The sequence below is a fragment of the Cavia porcellus genome, unplaced genomic scaffold, assembly GCF_034190915.1.
Source record: "Cavia porcellus strain 051 isolate PalLab524CR breed Dunkin Hartley unplaced genomic scaffold, mCavPor4.1 scaffold_15, whole genome shotgun sequence".
NCBI classification, from domain to species: Eukaryota; Metazoa; Chordata; class Mammalia; order Rodentia; family Caviidae; genus Cavia; species Cavia porcellus.
Window position 1 is genome coordinate 46,065,133 of NW_026947498.1, and position 17,896 is coordinate 46,083,028.

The 17,896-nt window shown below is 36.0% G+C and overlaps 1 protein-coding gene across 4 annotated transcripts in view; it reads left to right on the top strand.

Moving 5' to 3' along the window:
* The window catches only part of Col8a1 (collagen type VIII alpha 1 chain), a 149,490-nt gene that overhangs the window by 1,089 nt on the left and 130,505 nt on the right, over positions 1-17,896 (top strand). The gene's annotated exons all lie outside the window — the stretch shown is intronic.

The window sequence follows — 17,896 nt, forward strand, 5'->3', positions numbered from 1 at the left end:
TCAAGCAAATGAAATCCTGAAATCCTGACTGGCAGCTGATTCTCACAGAGCTGTCTAAAGTTTAAACTGTCCTCTTGAAAGAAAGTTGATCTGTTCTATTTTTGAAGTAAAAAGAGTGTTGTGCACCTGTGAGATTATAGCTCCTTCTATAAAACCAGGCTCTTGGTCCTCGAAGTTTGCCATTAAAGCCTGTGGGTTGTGTGGGATAAAACTCTGTCATGTGGGAGAAAAAAAATCTCTTTAAATGTTTCCTCTGAGGAATTACACAAGCCAGCTTAAAGCAGGCAAGCTGATGCTATCAGTCAGGAAACCAAACCACTATTTTAGCCCTTAAGGTTCTTAAAGTAAGAGAGACAGTTCACTTTGTCTTTTTGTTTGTTTGTTGTTTATTGGCTTACATTGTTTCACAAGAAAAAAAGGAAAACTCAAAAAACCTGTAAAACTTTCTATTAAACAGAGTCATTAGAAATTAATTGAGGATCTTTCAAACCATTTCTCCTTATCTTTCACCTAATCAAAAGAAATAACAAAGACCTTTTAAAATTGTGTTGAAACAACTTGGGATGTAAAGAACTCAATACTATCATTCAAATGAACAAGTTATAGGTAAAGCTTTCTGTCTCCTTAAATTTTTCCTCATTGGAAAATTATTGCAAAATCATTGCAAAAATTATTGTGGTTTCCTTTAACAAAATGATATAAAATTACTATTGGCTAAGATACCATGTGTCCTGAGCCTATTAAAAAACACTTTTTATTCAGCCATAGTGCATACTTCTTGCTTTATATATGATATAAGTAAGTGAAGAACCATGACCAGAGTATAGGTGTGGGGCAAGAGCAAACCAAGTGTGTGGTATATCCACCCTAATTCTTCCTTTATGGTAGTGCCTGACCCCTGCCCAGCATCACAAGGATGCAAATATACTGCCTCATTCATGGATATCCTTGTGGGAAGTTAGTTTTTAAGCTTTTCTATCTTTTCTAAGAGATATATATGCTTTTATTGTTCTCTGAGGATTTGCTTCTGTTATTACTGGCAATTATCAATTGATGAGCTATGAACCATTTACCAGAAACTGCTTTCTGTATGTGCCATAAGACTTAACCCCCTGAACAACTGGATAAGATCAACTGAAATTGCTCATAATCTGACTCTCCCCAGGAGCCATGACCATGGATTCTTTCCATACAATCATCTTATCAGGCAAGATGGCATTTTCCCTTTTAAGATTTTAGAAAAATCAGTGGTAGGTTTCATGTAGTTGCCTCCAATATTGCTTCTAATACCTAAGTTACAGCACATAGCATGAATGTTTCCTTTTTGCCAGTATGTAGTTGCCTCTGGATCAGATTGGGGGTCATACCACCTGAAAAACATTGAAAACAGATTGAAAAACGCTGTAGCAGATGTTGAATGATTCCAAAACAGAGAAGATAAGTGGCTGCCACTTTCATTAGAGATCCGGAGAGGGTACCCAAGTGATTATGATGGTCCACTATATGTAGGAAAACGCACATTTTAATGTTCTACACTATTAAGGTTATAAAATGGTGTTTTCTGTATTATTAAAAGGCATATATTATTTGATTTCCACTTTAAAAAAAACAAACAAACACAAAAGCATAGGAATGAGTGAATAAAGAATTGAGAGGGAAGCTGGGGGACACAAAAATGTCCTAGAAAAGAAAGATCAGGATCTCTGTTATGATGCAATATTTTCTGGCTTTCATTTACATGGAGTCTGAGGGTATAGAGAATAGCAAAACTCCATGTCTGCTCTTGCTTGGTTATTCATTTCTTTTGTATTTCATTTTCAAATAAATAAGAGTCTGTCTCTAATAGCTTAAGGTCCGCCTCTACCATATCATTCTCCTTAATCCTCCTCTAGCAGAAATGAACAGCTTAGTCTTAAAGACCAAAATGGTTCCAGGTCTGTTCCACATTAAAAAATGTAAGACTTGCCATTTATAATTTTATGACCTATATTGTGGATATGACACTTTCAAAACATATTTTTACTCAATGAGTAGGTCATCTTCAACATTATCAACCTTAACGCTCCTGAAAACTAAAATTTTGGGTGATTATTTGCAAGTAAGAAGGAACAGTTTGCTTTTGCTTTGCCATAGTACCCACCTTGATATGGCAATTAGCAGAGCTGTTAAATCTCAGCTCTGCTGAGATGATTCTCAGTTTATGCTCCTAAGAAACAGGTATTTTTCATGCCTGACTTCCCTCTGCTCAACCAGCCCCCCATAAACAAACATGCACATGACAGGAGGAAGATACAGATTTTGACACTTGAAAGCAATTTTTTTAAAAGAGAGAGACAGACTATTTAAGAGAAGGAAAGAAGAGGAAAAGGTTAAGGGGACAAGGAATCCCTTTGGAATTTGGAGAATCTTTAATCTTGTGTAAAAAAGACCTTTCACTACCAAAGTACCTAGGAATTAAAAAAAAAAAAAAAAGACCTTTCAAGGACTTGTCCACAAGTTGTTACTGAATGCTAAGAATATAATGAAAAAGAAATTCCAGTGATCTGGCAGTCATTAACAGCAGCTTATACACTGTAAGTACTAAATCATAGCAGCTCCCCTATCTACAGAGGCAAGGTGTAAGGAATGGGAACAAAAGTTAACCACATTTTACCACCAACAGAGAAGCCCACAGTCAGAGACCCTACTGTGATGGCTTTAGTAACTGCTGTTGGAGGAAGGGGAGTGGGAATCTTTATGGTTTTTTCTCAAGCAAATGGATTTGCAGGAAGGGAGTCATACAAGATTGAAACATGTGCATCTTGAGAGCCCTGTGTACTCACATTCATAATGCTATTAAAACTGCATCTGATCAAACTGAAGTAAATGAAACAAGGATGTTTCTGAAAAATAATTATAATTACCTAAAATAATAATTTAAAAAATCTGATTTCTCAATATCAAATTGAAGAGCAAAGGCAGAAGCAGATGAGGTAATGTATTAAAAGATATCTAATGATTCATCTTCCCTGTAATTTCTTTACCTGGGCTCACTTTGGTGTTCTTACTGGAAAACAAAAACCTTGTTCAGCACAATCTTTTCAGAGTTTCCAGATGCAGTCAAAGTGGCTCTGTACCACGACCCTTGTTTTTTTCAGTAAAAGAAATCTCTTTGATTCTTATAGATCAAGTTTTTTAGAGTAGCGCTCATATTTTGTGGCTTTTGTCGTTACTCAAGGTCTCTTCGTACTTCTCTTCACAGGATATAAATTTTCACTTCATCAAATAAAAGCCTTTCACATTTTTTCTAAGCCTTAATTCAGATGCCTAGAAGAAAGGTCATTTGCAATTGCTCCTGGCCACTGGTAAATTTGCCAAGATGTGGCTTCTAAGCACTTTTATTTATCCAATATCTATTCTAACTTCTTAAAAATTAAAAAGAATTTTAAACATCTAAAATATAAATGCTGAAAGGTACTTTGAAGCTAATTTTAGCAAAAGTTCATTTTACACATGGAAAAGGTCAGACAGGTTGACGTCTTTTCCAAGGTCACCAAATGGGCATCATACTACCCATGCGAGAGTCATAGAGCCAAATTCTCTAGTCAGTGCTTAATCTTAAATAAGTATGGTAGGTCTCCTCACACAATGTGAGTCTAAGGTGTCTGACTATACTGAGCATTGTATGAACTTAACACAGATGGTTCTCAAAAACCACAGCTGGGTAGATACTTGATTTGCAGCTATACCTCTACCGTGGAATGTCTAAGAAACAGTAATGCAAACACTTATGAATAGTAAACTCACTGATTATTACTATTATAAGGACCTCATGTATTTTCCCACTCCAGAATCTGGTATACAGTAACTATTTGGTAAATCTGTGTTGAAAGGAGGAATGAGTTAAAAAACAAAAGCCTAAAAATAAAATGCCCATCGTTCTTCGCTTCCTCCATAAAGTCCCTATCTTTAGGGGCTCAAATGGGTTCAAATCTCAGCTGTATCACATTTAAGACCCCTTCTTGCCTTAGGAAATGTTAGAGAATTTATTTAGCCTCACCAATGGCTAGGCCATTGTCCTACCCACCCAGTCTTGTTACTCTCAGACTTCTTGAAATTATACTCTTCTTACAACACAATTAAGATTTAGTTCCAATATTTAAATGACAGAACAAATATATTAATATGTGATGATTCATAGAATAGTCTCCTTTTTTCTCCCATGCAGCAAACCATATATTACCAATTTAATCACCTCATACCTTCCCAACCCTTCTAAAAAAGAAAGGGCAAAAATACACAGAGTGGGAAATCATAGAAACCATTAAGGAAAACATTAAACACACTGACTGAAGGATGTAGACATGAGGTGTTCTGGCAAAGGGGAGAGATAATCAAGGAGCCAAGAAATGGGATGGTGAAGTTTCAAGAGAGACCATGTGTCTGAGGCAGAAGGGAGAGAGACTCCAGAGAAATTTGAAGGGCTGGAAAGGAGTGTTTCATGATTATTGGAAGTCAGACCTTCTATGTGGGAGATGTGTCAGCATCCTTTAAGAGAAGCACCATTTGAGAGCTGGATCACCCTGGTGAAAGATTTATAAGCATTACATCTATTTAAACACTTCTGTTTACCCTTGACTGGATTTCAACTGGGAAAAGAGCCTCATTTGACCTCATCGTAGACTTGGCTCTGACCCAGGATAATAACTTTATGGATGTCAGGACATCAAAATGTTCTCTCCTTAGATATCAACACAATTATTGTGAACGCATAAAGTAACTGCAATGTATAATGATGACAGTAGGAAAGAATATTCTTGTATCATTTCTGGAAACGATTTACCGTGAATGAGTGGACAGATGTTACCCCAGATGCTTCTTCACTTTCCTCTAAAGCATGCCTGACAACTGTTTGGATGTCTTTGAAACACTAATTATGTTTCTGAAGTTGATTTATTGTATGTTAAAATTTACATAGTCTATGATTAAGTTTAAGCATCATTGTGAAAACATTCTTTTAAGTCTTTCTTGAAGACTGCTTCTCTTGAGCTCCCCACTGATGTATTTACATCACAGGACATTTAAGCATTGAATCATTTGATGTGCTGTGACTAAAGAGTATCACTTCCTGTGCTACTTTTCCAACTCTAACTGGATAGGCCTGGGTATAGGTATCAGTTGTTGGCTTCTCTAGACAATATGTATCCAGCCTGTTGGAGAGTGTTTCCTGTATCTCCCGTTAGTAGATAAAACTGCTATTTTTCAGGCAGTTTGGGCCCAAGGCCTCCATAATAGAGACTTCATGTACTAGGGCAACTGAAGCAGGTTTATAGGGAACTTTTGCCACTTGGCAGCAGAGGAATGAAGCCACAGCTGGCTTTCATTCAATAAGACTTTTAAGAACTGGCTAAAGAGCATGTGAATAGGCAGATGGGACACATTTTGCAGTCTTCATCCCATTTAATATAGGCCTCCAAAATCACACCATACACAATCTTAATAATAAATCTAAATTTGATTCATAAATTCAAAGAGATGAATTTAAAGATTTTAAACGCTCATTCTATTCAGTAGTTATGGAATTCATTAATGCAATCAACCCAAACAAGTTGTCTCCCTTTATTTTATTTTTTTGGTACTGGGGATCAAACTTACGACCTTGCCAGGCCAGTGCTTATGCTACTGAGCTAAATCCCTGGCCCCAAGTTGCTTCTTTTTAAAAGGCTGGCACAAGATAAGGCCAAGAAGTACACGAAGGTAGACACTAGGTGGAGCTAAGAATTTGTAATTAGGTAGCCAAGATTATTAAAGTTTGAAGAATGAGAGCAGAAAGAAATCTGCAGCAAAATATACTCTTGGGTCTGCAATTCCTACTTTAAAAATGGCTTGTCTAATCTTCCTCCCAGCTCCCAGGTTATTCCAATCCACAGATGATCAAATGAATGGGGACAGAGGTTGTGCATCAGTAGAGGGAGTCAAGAAGCTAAGTGTCCCAGAATAAAAATGAGACCTGTTGCCGGTTAGAGAGACTTTCAGATTTGAATTTTTCTGATGAAACGCACAAGGATATATTATAACCTGTGGCTACAGTGCATCTCACATTGTTAGTTTTCTTTTTTAAAGAAAATCCTAATTTAAGCCTCTAAGAATAAATCATCCACATTTCTGCAATGCCAGAAATGTCTGGGCTTGTAGAAGTTTATTTGAAAGAAAACCAGAGCAATCTTAGAAAATGTTCTTTCCAAGGCCACCACCAGCCAAGACCAAATCTAAATGCTCACTTCAGTAATAAACAAACTGTGGCATCTGAGGGTCAGTGAGAGACAAGCACGAAGAGGGCAGAAGATCTGCCTGAACCCCCTCTGTAGGCAGGCCAGGAGGAAGGGAGCTGGGATGGCAGAGACAGTAACAATGGACCAGACGAGTTTCTCAACCAAGATGGCCCAGAACCTGCTCTTCTGGATCTGGGTCACTCCAGAGGAAAGCCAGAGCCTTGCCTAGACTGAAGTGAATACCTTTCTGTTGAACATTTCCATTGCACAGCTGTGTGGGGATGACTTGTTAAGACTTGAGACACTTGCATAATTCAGAGCCCTTTGGGGTATAGAGATCAATTAGGATCATAAAAAATATCCTTGGCACACCGAAGAAAAATTGCTCGCTTTATAAAAATTTTGACATTTGCAGCAATCCTCTCTCTAAGGCTATATCTGATGTCAACAGTGATGAAGCTATGGAGTCGGTATGCATGTGGCTCAGGAATTCATCATTCCAAGAAATCATCAGCATTTTAATTTCAAGAACACCTTGAATCTCTGTGGGTCCTGAGGCAAGTTACTAATCATCTTCGTGATTATCTTAAAAGAGAATACCAATTTTCAAATAACAACTTTATATCATCTAGAGGCACGTGGGGTCTTGCCAGGTACTTTACAGAATGATATTTAAGCACTCAGTGTTAGTTATTTATGTTGGTTTGGTAAATGGATTATACACACAACACCTGGGAATGGATTATAGTATTTATGCAGACCTACTCAAATGGGATAAAGTTTCAGGTAGGGAATAAACTTCCAAGATGTAGCAAGAACACTCTTGTTTCTTAGAATACAGAGGATAATCTGACATAGCTTAAAAGGTCAAGAACATGTGGAAAGATAAAAAGAATCAAAAATTAAGTTATGATTTAAAGAATTTCAGAAGGACCATATGTTTACCAATCCCTATTTTGTCACCAGCAAAGAAAAATTTTTCACAATCATGCAAGATTTTGTGATCTAGAAATTATTTATCAACTAGAGAAAGATGACTTTAATAGCTATTATTGTATTGGGCAAAATCTCTGCATTCCCCTTCTTAAACACTTTGTAGAGAGAATTTCAAAACACTACTATCTTTAATCATCACGTGTTTATGTTAATATTTGATGGAATTGCTAGTATATGGAATAGTTTGAGAATAATTTAGGAATCATTCCTACTTGATAACTTAAAAATTTCTGAGGATATGACACATACATTGTTGCAGCTTATAATGTAATGCACACTAAACGTCAGTAAAGGAGATGTACTTTGACAAACTGTAAAGTGAGAAACAAATTCAGTGATAGATTATCCTTTATAATATTAATAATAGAATGCCACAATTTCTCCTCTCTTTGTCATCTTCAACTTCCATTCCTAACTCTTCCCCACAAAATCTTCAGAACATTAGACAGACTGAAATTTTCTCTCCCTTTTCTGAGTATCTTGTTACAAATACAGAAGTGGCCAACAATGAGCAATAAACAAGAAGTTTAGATAATTCTGTGAACTATCTCATCAATTTCTGAGCTGAAAATTTTGTTTTGTCTTACCATCATTAATTATCCTAGATCATTAGCCAGATATTTTCTTTAAACATTTGCATTCTCACTGTCAAGAGAGCTGATTTACATAGAGGAAACATACTGATTGATATTCTGGTATATCTTTATTACATCTGGAATTATTGATCTTATCTATAAAATTCAGACATGCAGGCCCATAAACTCACAATATCTCTTAGGGCCTTCCTTTGGGAATTCTCTTTCTCATTCACAAAGTTAGTACTGTAGAAGCCAGTATTTCAAAAGTGACAGAATTGAGCATCTTATCTTTAAGAAATAAGTGGCTTCTAGTTAAGTTAGTGAAGAGAGAACAGAGAGACCCAAACTCATTATTAATAGTTATAAAAATAGTTACTATTACTGTTATGTCGGGTTGTCTTGTGGTAAAACACTACATTGCTTAAATTGTTCTGTTCTGACCTGTTTTGTTATGTCCTCTTTTATCTTAATCTTAATCTTTTTTGAAAAATAGCTACTATTAATTATTTCCAATTTAACTGTGACAAAACTGAGTCTCCTTACGTCAAACAACTTGTCTAGATCCACACAGTTAGGAAACACCAGAGCCATTATTTCACACTCCAGAGCCCACTGTCTTCCTCCTTCTCTGTGAATTTCTCATGATGTCTTCTTCTATCATAAAAGGGGAGAAAACTTCAACTTCCTGGAACAATGCCACTGACTCATAAAGTGAGAGAATTTCAGTGGCTGTGTTCCTAGACACTGCTGACTGGCCCCATTTCCTGTTTAATACTATGATTTCAATTTGTTTTGTTTTTTGTATTTTTTTCCTAAAAGCATGATATCATGTTATGGTTTGTATCTAGGTGTCTCCGCAAAGCCTCATGTGATCATAGTGGGGGCGGGGGGGTTGAGCTTTTCAGAGAGGCTTAATCTAGACTTTGTGGTTGATTGATGATCTAGGGCAATGCCAGAAGATTGCTTCCATAAAATATAAAGGAAGGAAAGAGGCTTGCTCTCCCCTCCTCATTTGTTGCTTTTGGTATCTTCCACTGCCATGAGCAGTTGCCTCTCTGGCAGGCCACCCTGCCTTAGAGCCAGCCCATTATAGATTGAAACCTCTGTAAATCAAATAAGCCTTCCCTCCCTTAACTTGGTATTGGGTATTTTCTCTCAGCAATGAGAAAACTAATCAAGACACATAACTTCAAAGGCAAAAGTGCAAAAGTTTTATCAAAAAAGGAAATGCAAGCTCTTATTTCTCTTTTGGGTAATTTTGAATTGCTGTTTTCTCCATGAATTCCAAAAAATTTATTACAAATTGCTTGTCATGAATATGATAATGTGTTATTCTTAAAGCAGTAGAAATTCCCATGATTGTATGAGTAAGAAAGTAACAAATCTGAATCTGGATCACTGGATCATTCTCTTTGGAGCTATTTATATTTTAATACATAGCCAGCTGATGAGACATGACAATTTAAATGATTCTCCCAAACCTTGTGAGGCACCTAGACATAGGTGTCTACATTTGCTGCTTAGCCTGGGATTACTGTATATAATCATACATATAGCTCAAGCCCTTCCTGTATGCTGTACCAGAGACAAAGAGATCAAAGCTCTTTTGCTGTGGTCACATTCTGTCATACATTTGTTTTGTTTTTGCTTTTGTCTTGATCTTCCCATTCTGCATGTAATATTCCCCTAATCTATTGAGATTAATTCGTTTATTTCCAGAATTCAGGTTATCTCTTTTTCTCCACGAAGACATGTTTTCAGCCAACCTTCCTAGTTTCCTCTTGTGTACTACCTTGTCCATGCTCCCTAGTACTCGTCCACAGCTTTGTCAGGATTATTTTCATCTATTTATATATTTAGCTCCTTACAGAAGGATTTGTGTTTTGTTTATCTGTACACCTTCAATCTTGGCACATGATAAGAGCATAATAAATGTAAAAAAAAAGACAAATAAGAATGAGGAAATACCATGAGATGGGTGATGAAAGACCATGTCCTAAACATACTTTTTTCTGTTTTCATAGATTGTTCTAAGTGGGCACAATTTAATCTAAGTCCATTTTGGAATCTTTGGTATAATCAAAGTATTTCCAGACTTGTTGGAAACTACTTCTTATTTTGCAAAGTTCCTTAACCAGAGTAAACACCATAGAAAGAAAGTTCTAAATAAAATCAATAATGTTCTGGTTCTCTAGACTTCATGAAATGATCAAAAATGAATCTTTGGCTTTCCTATGATTTTTCTGAGAGGACCAAGAACTGAATTTCTATACTTTTCCTTCTTCTTCATCCCATACCATAAATGAACACATTTATATATATTCATTCTCCCCCTACACACACACACACAGAATATTACTGTGCTTTGACCCAGTTCTGAAGCTAACCATGGACTACAAGATGAACTCCTACAGGCTAATATTATTAAATACTACATACCAAATAACACAAAGAAACATTATTTGCTGGCTGATAAAATTATTCCAAAATTTCATTATGAAATATAGAACAAGCACCCTAGCTTGACCATCAAGTCCTTCAATTTACTCACCTCAGCCTATCATTCTACTTCATACTCAAGTTTTTGTAGTGTGTTTTGTTTTGTTTTTTAATTTCTCGAGACAACGACATACTGTGAAGTTCAGGCTGATCTTGAACTCACTGTGTACCCTAGGCTCATAGCACATTCTCATAGCAATCTTCCTGCCTACACCTGCATAGTAATGGAGCTACAGGCATGCACCACCGTGTCAGGCCTTTCCACAAAATTTATAACAGAAATGTGGCCTAAATGGAATGGGCTGTTATACTCCCAAACATATCTTTTTTATTTTCTTTATTGAATATATCCTTTACTCTTTTCTTCACATGTTAAAATGATCATAATTTCAAGTTCTTTTTAAAAAGTTGCTAAATATTGTAGACTGTAGTGATCATTCATGGTTTAACTGACATTATTATAAATGTCAATAACACGTTGTCTATCCACAGTCATCAGGACTGTCAATAGAAATTTCCACAGTGATAGGAATATTCTGTGCCTGAGATGCTCAATATGGAAGCCATGAGCCATAAGAGTTGCTAAGTGCTTAAAATGTGGCTACTGTAACTGAGATACTAAATTTGATTTTATTTAAATTTAAATAAAAATTTAAATGGCTTGTATTATTTGGTAACAATATGTATGACTGAAGAAATTAGTGCTTTATTGCATACCCAGTGTCTGTAATGATTACAGTATTACTTCTTAAATGTTTTGCTTAATGCATTGCTTGACTACTAGGTTTGCCTCCGTGATATTATCTTTAAAGAGTCTTGCCCCTACATGCATAACTTTAACAATATTGTACAAATAATATTTGCGTTATTTTTTCTTAATTTTAGTAGTTTTAAATCTCTCAGAATTGCATCGTATCACTTCTTGGACCTTCCATTACTATACAAACAAAATAAGATTGGGAATGATTTAGACTGACCCTCTGAAGAAGCAAGCTCCATTATTCATTACCATCTCTTCTCTTTCCCATCTGGGGGAAAAACATGGTTTACATACCTCCTAACACATTGAAGTGTCTCAGCTTCAGTAAGAGCATTTCTACAGAAAAAGAATGTCCTGTCCCTAGATAAGTTCAGCTAACAAATCTTTGCTTTATTTCTCCCCTGAAAACTCACTACTTTCTGAAATAGTTCTTTACCAAATATTTTCCCAGAGCATTTTTGTCTCCGTTAGTGTGTTTGCCAATGAAAAATCTGAGGTGCAGTGAGGAAGGTTAGCCCTCTGCCAGCAGGTCAGGAGAGGTAGCATGTCTTTGGAATTTGACAGGGATGTGCCCCTGGCACATTCCGGCTTACCCACGGCCCTTCAGGAATAATCATGCCAACAGACCAACAATGCCATAAAATCCTGTACTTATAAAAGCCAAGAGCAAAGTGAGCAAGTGGTCTAGATGCAGATTAGATTCTGACTCATTAATAAACCTTCAGAAAATGAACCTGAGTGAGTCTCTAATAGCAAAAGATTACAGAGATGTTTAATGATTTCAGAACTCAGCCACACCACATGCCTTCCTTCTGACTCAGCAAAGAGCAGGACCAGGGCAAAGGAGCCACTTGAGAAGCCAAACAATCAGCTGTATCTTTTCCATTCAGAACTAAGTTTATTTGGAAAGACTGGAAAAACCCTCAATGAAAACTTTTTCTAAAATAATAAGATAAAAGAATTTATGTTGCTATTATGAGCCAGACAATATCAAGAAATAATTAGTGGTGTGTATTTTCCCCTGCTTTGTAAAATGTTTACAATTTGTAGTATAAGCAAGTTTTGGAGACAGTGATAAAGATAGCACCAGCATTTAACCTGTAAATTTTTTGTATTTAGCTATAAAAAAATCACCATGTGTTTAAATCACATTGAATACATAAACACAAAATTTTCATTGGCAAATATGAGCCAGTGGCTAAAGAAAGAATTTATGATTCATTTTCCTCAAGACAAATACAATGAAAATGCTTGGTATCTTGTATTTATGAAATAGATTTTATGAAATTCATTGTCACTACATCAGCCAAAAAGTGTAAGTAAAGATCTTAATTAGAAAACTTTTAAACATGCATGTAATCTATTAATAGTACAGATAATAATAATTAACATTTGAAGAGAAACACACGGTTTATGATATGCATAGTATATACTTTCCTTCATTTGCTTTTCATAGAAAAGAACTTTATCTGAGGTGGAGGAAGCTTAACGAGAGTAAGTAAACCGTTCAATGTCATTAAAAGAGTTATTGTTAAAGCTGGAATATGATCCTGCCATCCCTGAAGTTCCTTTCTTCTGCAACCTAGGCTTAGCCTCAACAACATCATATCCAGGAATAATTCAGAGTAGATGCTTGCATAAAAAATATTGTGATAAAGTAAAGCAGAATGACTTGCAAAGGTCACTCCTATTCAGAATGAGCTTGGCAGAAAAAAACGGACTACTTTGGATAGTATGATCTTTTAACTATATTAATCCTTGCAGTCCATGAACAGGGAGGTTTTTAGGTCTTCTTCAATTTCTTTCATCAGTGTTTTCTTTATACAAGTTTTTTTTAAATATACTTCCTTAGTTAAATTTATTCCTAGTATTTGAAGGAGTGGTTGGTAAAAATGGGACTGCTTTCGTGATTTCCTTTACAGCAAATTTGCTTTTGTTGTATAGAAAGCAACTTTAAATTATCTATGGGAAGCCTTTATAGCATAATGAATAAAAAAGACCATGATTTTAACATAAGAAATCCTGAGATAAGTCCTACTTCCACCATGTGACAGCATAGCCACCCTGCACAAGTCTTCGCTTCCTCTGAGTTGCACAAAGTAAGTCTACATCTCAAGATTGTCATGAAAATTAATTAAGGTAACACAAGAGAAAGTTATTTAGCAGTAATGATGACAAACTATTAAGTGTTTACTTAAGCATCAGCATAGTGACATCTAGAAGAGTACAGGCATCTATATATTGTAAACAAGAGCATTAAAGATCTCTTGCAGCTTCTTTAGTGAACTCTAGAATCCCACTCCAGGGGCCTGCTATGAGCTGGTCATGCTGATAGTATGAGCTGATGTCTCTTGCCTTTGGTTTGGTTTTGTTTTGTTTTTCCTTTTGATTTGTTTCGAAATGAATATGGCTGATTTTTGTTTTGCAATCACCCTTCCAGTCCTTCAAAAAATAAATTTTTATGATTTCATAGTTTCTTCCCAGTTCAAGGGCATCTCGATCACGTCAATGCCTACTAGGCATGTGCATTTATATCTGTGCACAGGGTGTTTGTGTATGTGAGCCTGTGTGTGCACACAGAGCTGTGACACTGGAAAAAGATAGCTGTCTGGGCTTTGCAAAATCATTGCTCATCCCCGAGGCTTCTAGTTTTTTAAGATTCTGTGCCCTACAGTATTCCTATTAAAGCTGCCAATATCCCAAGTACATCCATCCTGGCTTCCACATTTTGATGCAATTGCCTAACTTCTAGAATTATATGTATACTCCCTACAACCTGCAATGTCAGCACACCAAAGACCTACTTTATATGAATTCCATTTTTCTGCTTACCAGCACTTAAGGTTTCTACCCGTGTGCCTTGATTATCAAAAACTCTTCCAAATCCAGGCTCCCTCAAGAAATTGTTTTGAGGCCCATTGTTGGAATAAGAAAAAACTGTAGAAATCATTTTAGCTGGAAAAAAAAGGAAGAAAAGACTTTTTCCTTCAAGTTCAATTACCCCAGTTTTGTTGATTTCAATCTTAATTTCATTTACTCCTTCAGCAAATAGTAATTGGAAACCAATCAGTTGCCAAGTTCTATGCAGGCACCATCAAATTTTGTTTTACCTGCACCTATGATTTGCAGTTGAAAGGCATGGAAACCAATAAAAAGCCACATGGGGCATAAATATACAAGAAATGTTGAGAATTGCTTCTTTTTCTTTTCTTCGAAGGGAAGGTCACGTTTCACTTTTGGTTGTTGTAGTTGTTGTCTTTGCTGTTTTCTTATTAGTCAAACTGTTCTGAGCCTTCCTTGGGGCCTGTGACCTTCCACAATACACCCATCCCCATCCAACAGAAGGCTCTGTCTCAGGCTATGATTTATATATATAACAAGTCAGAAATTTCAAATATATCTTTTCAGACATTCAAGACACATGTATAAAAATGTACAAAACAGTAGATTGTCTTTGATCTGATAATCTTTCTACTAAAATTGAGATCTTCAGTTTTCTGCTAGAATAGATTCTGCTGGTCTCAGGGGTAATTCTGAAGCACTGAGTGCTTCTTAGGCTCTAAGAGCCAGGCATTTAGCATTCAGCAAATGTTTCCAAAATGAATACTAAATCACTGGAGAAAGATTAAATTATTTCAAGTTGAGCTTTAGAGATAAACTTTACTAAAGGTAGAATTTCACTTTCAGAATTCTAATTCTTGAACATTTCAACTCTATAATAAACAACTAAGGAAAAAAATAAGTCAAAATTGCTCAGAGATAAAAGATGCATGTCACTAAGGTGTTCATAAGCATATGAAGTCCTCACATCAAACCTATTTGCCTTTGCTTCATAAATCATTCTAAAAACCATAGATTTTTTTTTGTTTTATTTTGTTTAAAGGGTTCTAAAGAGTTCTAGAGGGGTTTTTAAAAAAGAGTTCTAGAGATTTTTTAGAGCACACTTGAAGCTCATAACTAGAAAAGGGAAGGTGGCATCAACAACTGAGGGCACTGACAGGAGAATTTTTAATGTATAGTAGCATTTATTTTGGAGACAAATAGTTATTCAACCTTAGAAAATTCCTAATGAAATCACTGAATCACAACTTACATAAACTTGTTGACATATTTGGAATCATCTTTTAAGAAGGGAATTATGAATTTTAAATGTATCAAAGCAAGAATAACTCATCCTTAAAATTCTCCAAATAACTAATATTAACGAATATTCAAAATGTCTCATTCACTAAAGAATCTGGAATGTTGAGATTATTTTAATGTACACATATTCACATGCAAGGTCACACACATATACATTTAAATTACATGAAACAGAATTACTGTTAAGCTAGAAAACCTCATCTCCTTAACATGTAGTCTAACAGATCATTAACTCTTTGCTTGTCAGCTTCCAATAAAAGTATGATCTAAGTGGTTCCCTGAACTCCAAACCTTGGGTTTATGCTTCCTTTTTACCTAATGAAACTGAGACCAGAGAAATTACATCACTGCTCAGTGACTCCATTTATCTGTTTGCATATGAGGAAAACAAAAGCTGGTCTCCAAAAAGTACGGTGGGCTTTGTTCCTATTTTAAAACTTAGAAATACTTAAATCCTAATAATAGACTAGTTTGGGGTTACTATTTTCTAATAACAAACACCCTTCAAGGAAAAGATGCAAAGGAAGTCAATCCTTTCCCTGATTTTCTTTCCTTACAATCTTTCTTTTCCAAAGAACACAACAAAGAAACAAAGAGCCAAACCTACTGACTCACGTCTTTTTCTAATAGTGTTGTGGTCAATTTGCTTCTGCATAAAAAAGTAGTAGTGAAGCTTTGAACTTTGGTTTTGGAAGGCCTAGAGTGGAAAAATGTCTTTAGCAAAAAGAATAGCACATTCCAAATCTGTCCAGTGTTATGCATTCGGGGGGGGGGGGAGTCCACTTGGGCATGCAGTTCCAATGGAAGCCTTTTTCTGTTTTCTAAACTTTCTGAAAAGTAAATGACTGAACTTTACCTTTCAATGAAATCTTGAGTTGATTTTTTTGTTTTTGTTTTTATCTTTCTCACTCAAGCCTTAAAACAGTTTCTCAGCCTGAACTTGCTTTTACGACAAATAGGGAAATAGTGTAAGTTTCTGCTACAAAAACAACTCCATTCTTTGGAAGGAAAATTTCTATGTGCTTCAGAAAGTTGAGGAGGCACTGAGTCTACATTAAGAGACTTTTAATATCAAAACCAGTTTTTACATCCCAAGGTCAATCATATGCAATGCCTTTGGTCTTCTGAGATGTTGCTTTTGTAAAGACAGTCACAATCAGTAATATGACTGTAGTGTACAAAGGGTTCTCAGGTACATTGGTTCATTTAATAGATGCCTTTTTTGTTTGTTTGTTTGTTTGTTTGTTTGGTACTGGGGATCGAACTCAGGACTGCAGGCTTGCAAGGCAGGCGCTTATGCCACTGAGCTAAATCCCCAGCCCTACCTTTTGTTTCTTAATGTTTTGTCATTATTTCTTGTCATTTACTTTAATTGTTAAAGGGAGTGGCTAAGTAATAGTATTTGGTGCATTTCTAAATAGTTACTGCCATTCTTATACTCAATTGAGAAGTTTGTGTCAGCATCAAATCTCATTACTAAAATGCTCTAAAGAACATTTCTAGGTCATTTCTCTCTGTTGTCCTTAGGAGAAATAAACAACTTCAGTGTACTATTAACACATGCATCCTATCCACATCCTATTCTGTCCTATGTCCCTTCCTTACTGTCACAGTAAAAACAAATGTTTTTTTCCATAAGTTACCCCTTGCCTATTCTCTGAGCACCTTTCACCCTACTGTCCTTCAGAGACTTTACTCTAAATTATTTGCACTAGATTGTGACTCATCCCTGTATCAAACCTTTCAAAGATATTTCACAGTACTCAATTAGAATCCAAACTGTATCTAAGGATTTACAGAGCCTTTCATCATCAGGTTCTGCCCATTCTTCCAGCCTCATTCTTTGCCACATCACCTATTGTTTTCAATTTCATTCTACGTGACAGTTACAGTTTTTTCCAAAAGTTCCATAGCTCTTCTCAGGTTTTCACTCATATTGTTCTGCTCTTTCTACTTAGAACAGTGTGTTCTCATCACCTCCTCAAATCCTTACCCTCCCAGAAGCCTTCTTCAACCCTCTGGATCAGAGAAAGTCACCAACATCTCTCTGTGACATCTAATGCTCCCTGTGTTTCTGTTCAGTTATCTGATTTTCTCCTTTTCTGGCCTATAAATTCTGTTATGGATTGAATTCAGTCTGCCTTACCAAGCAGTGTATGTCCAGCAGAATGCAAAACCAAAGGTAAGTCTCAGCATGGCTAGACAAAAGAATAAGTAAAGGTAAGCCAATGAAAATCAGGAAAGTGTAAATAACAGAAATAAGACAGGAGATTCAGGAGTCAACCAGGAGATTAGAAAAATGTGAGCTGTCAAAGAAGTTAAAAATCAAGACAACTTTGGCAATCAACATTATAAAATAGGAAAAAAGCTCTATAGCAATAGTGTAGTCAAAAATGATCATCACAACACCCAACTGGTCGCTCTCATTCTTATCCTGGGAATTTCTCAGAGACTTTTAAATTGTGAGTCAATTTCTTTCACCATAATTTCACATTCCCAACTAGCCCTACTGAATCTGAATCGCAGGCGTTGGGGTCACAAATCTGCATTTGTGATCACTTTTCTAAGCATTCTGTGTACTTTAAGATCCTAAGACCAGAAGTGGGAACAATGGCAATAGCTGGGAAGTAAAGAAATCAAGGATGAGGAGCAGATACTCTTCCCTAAAG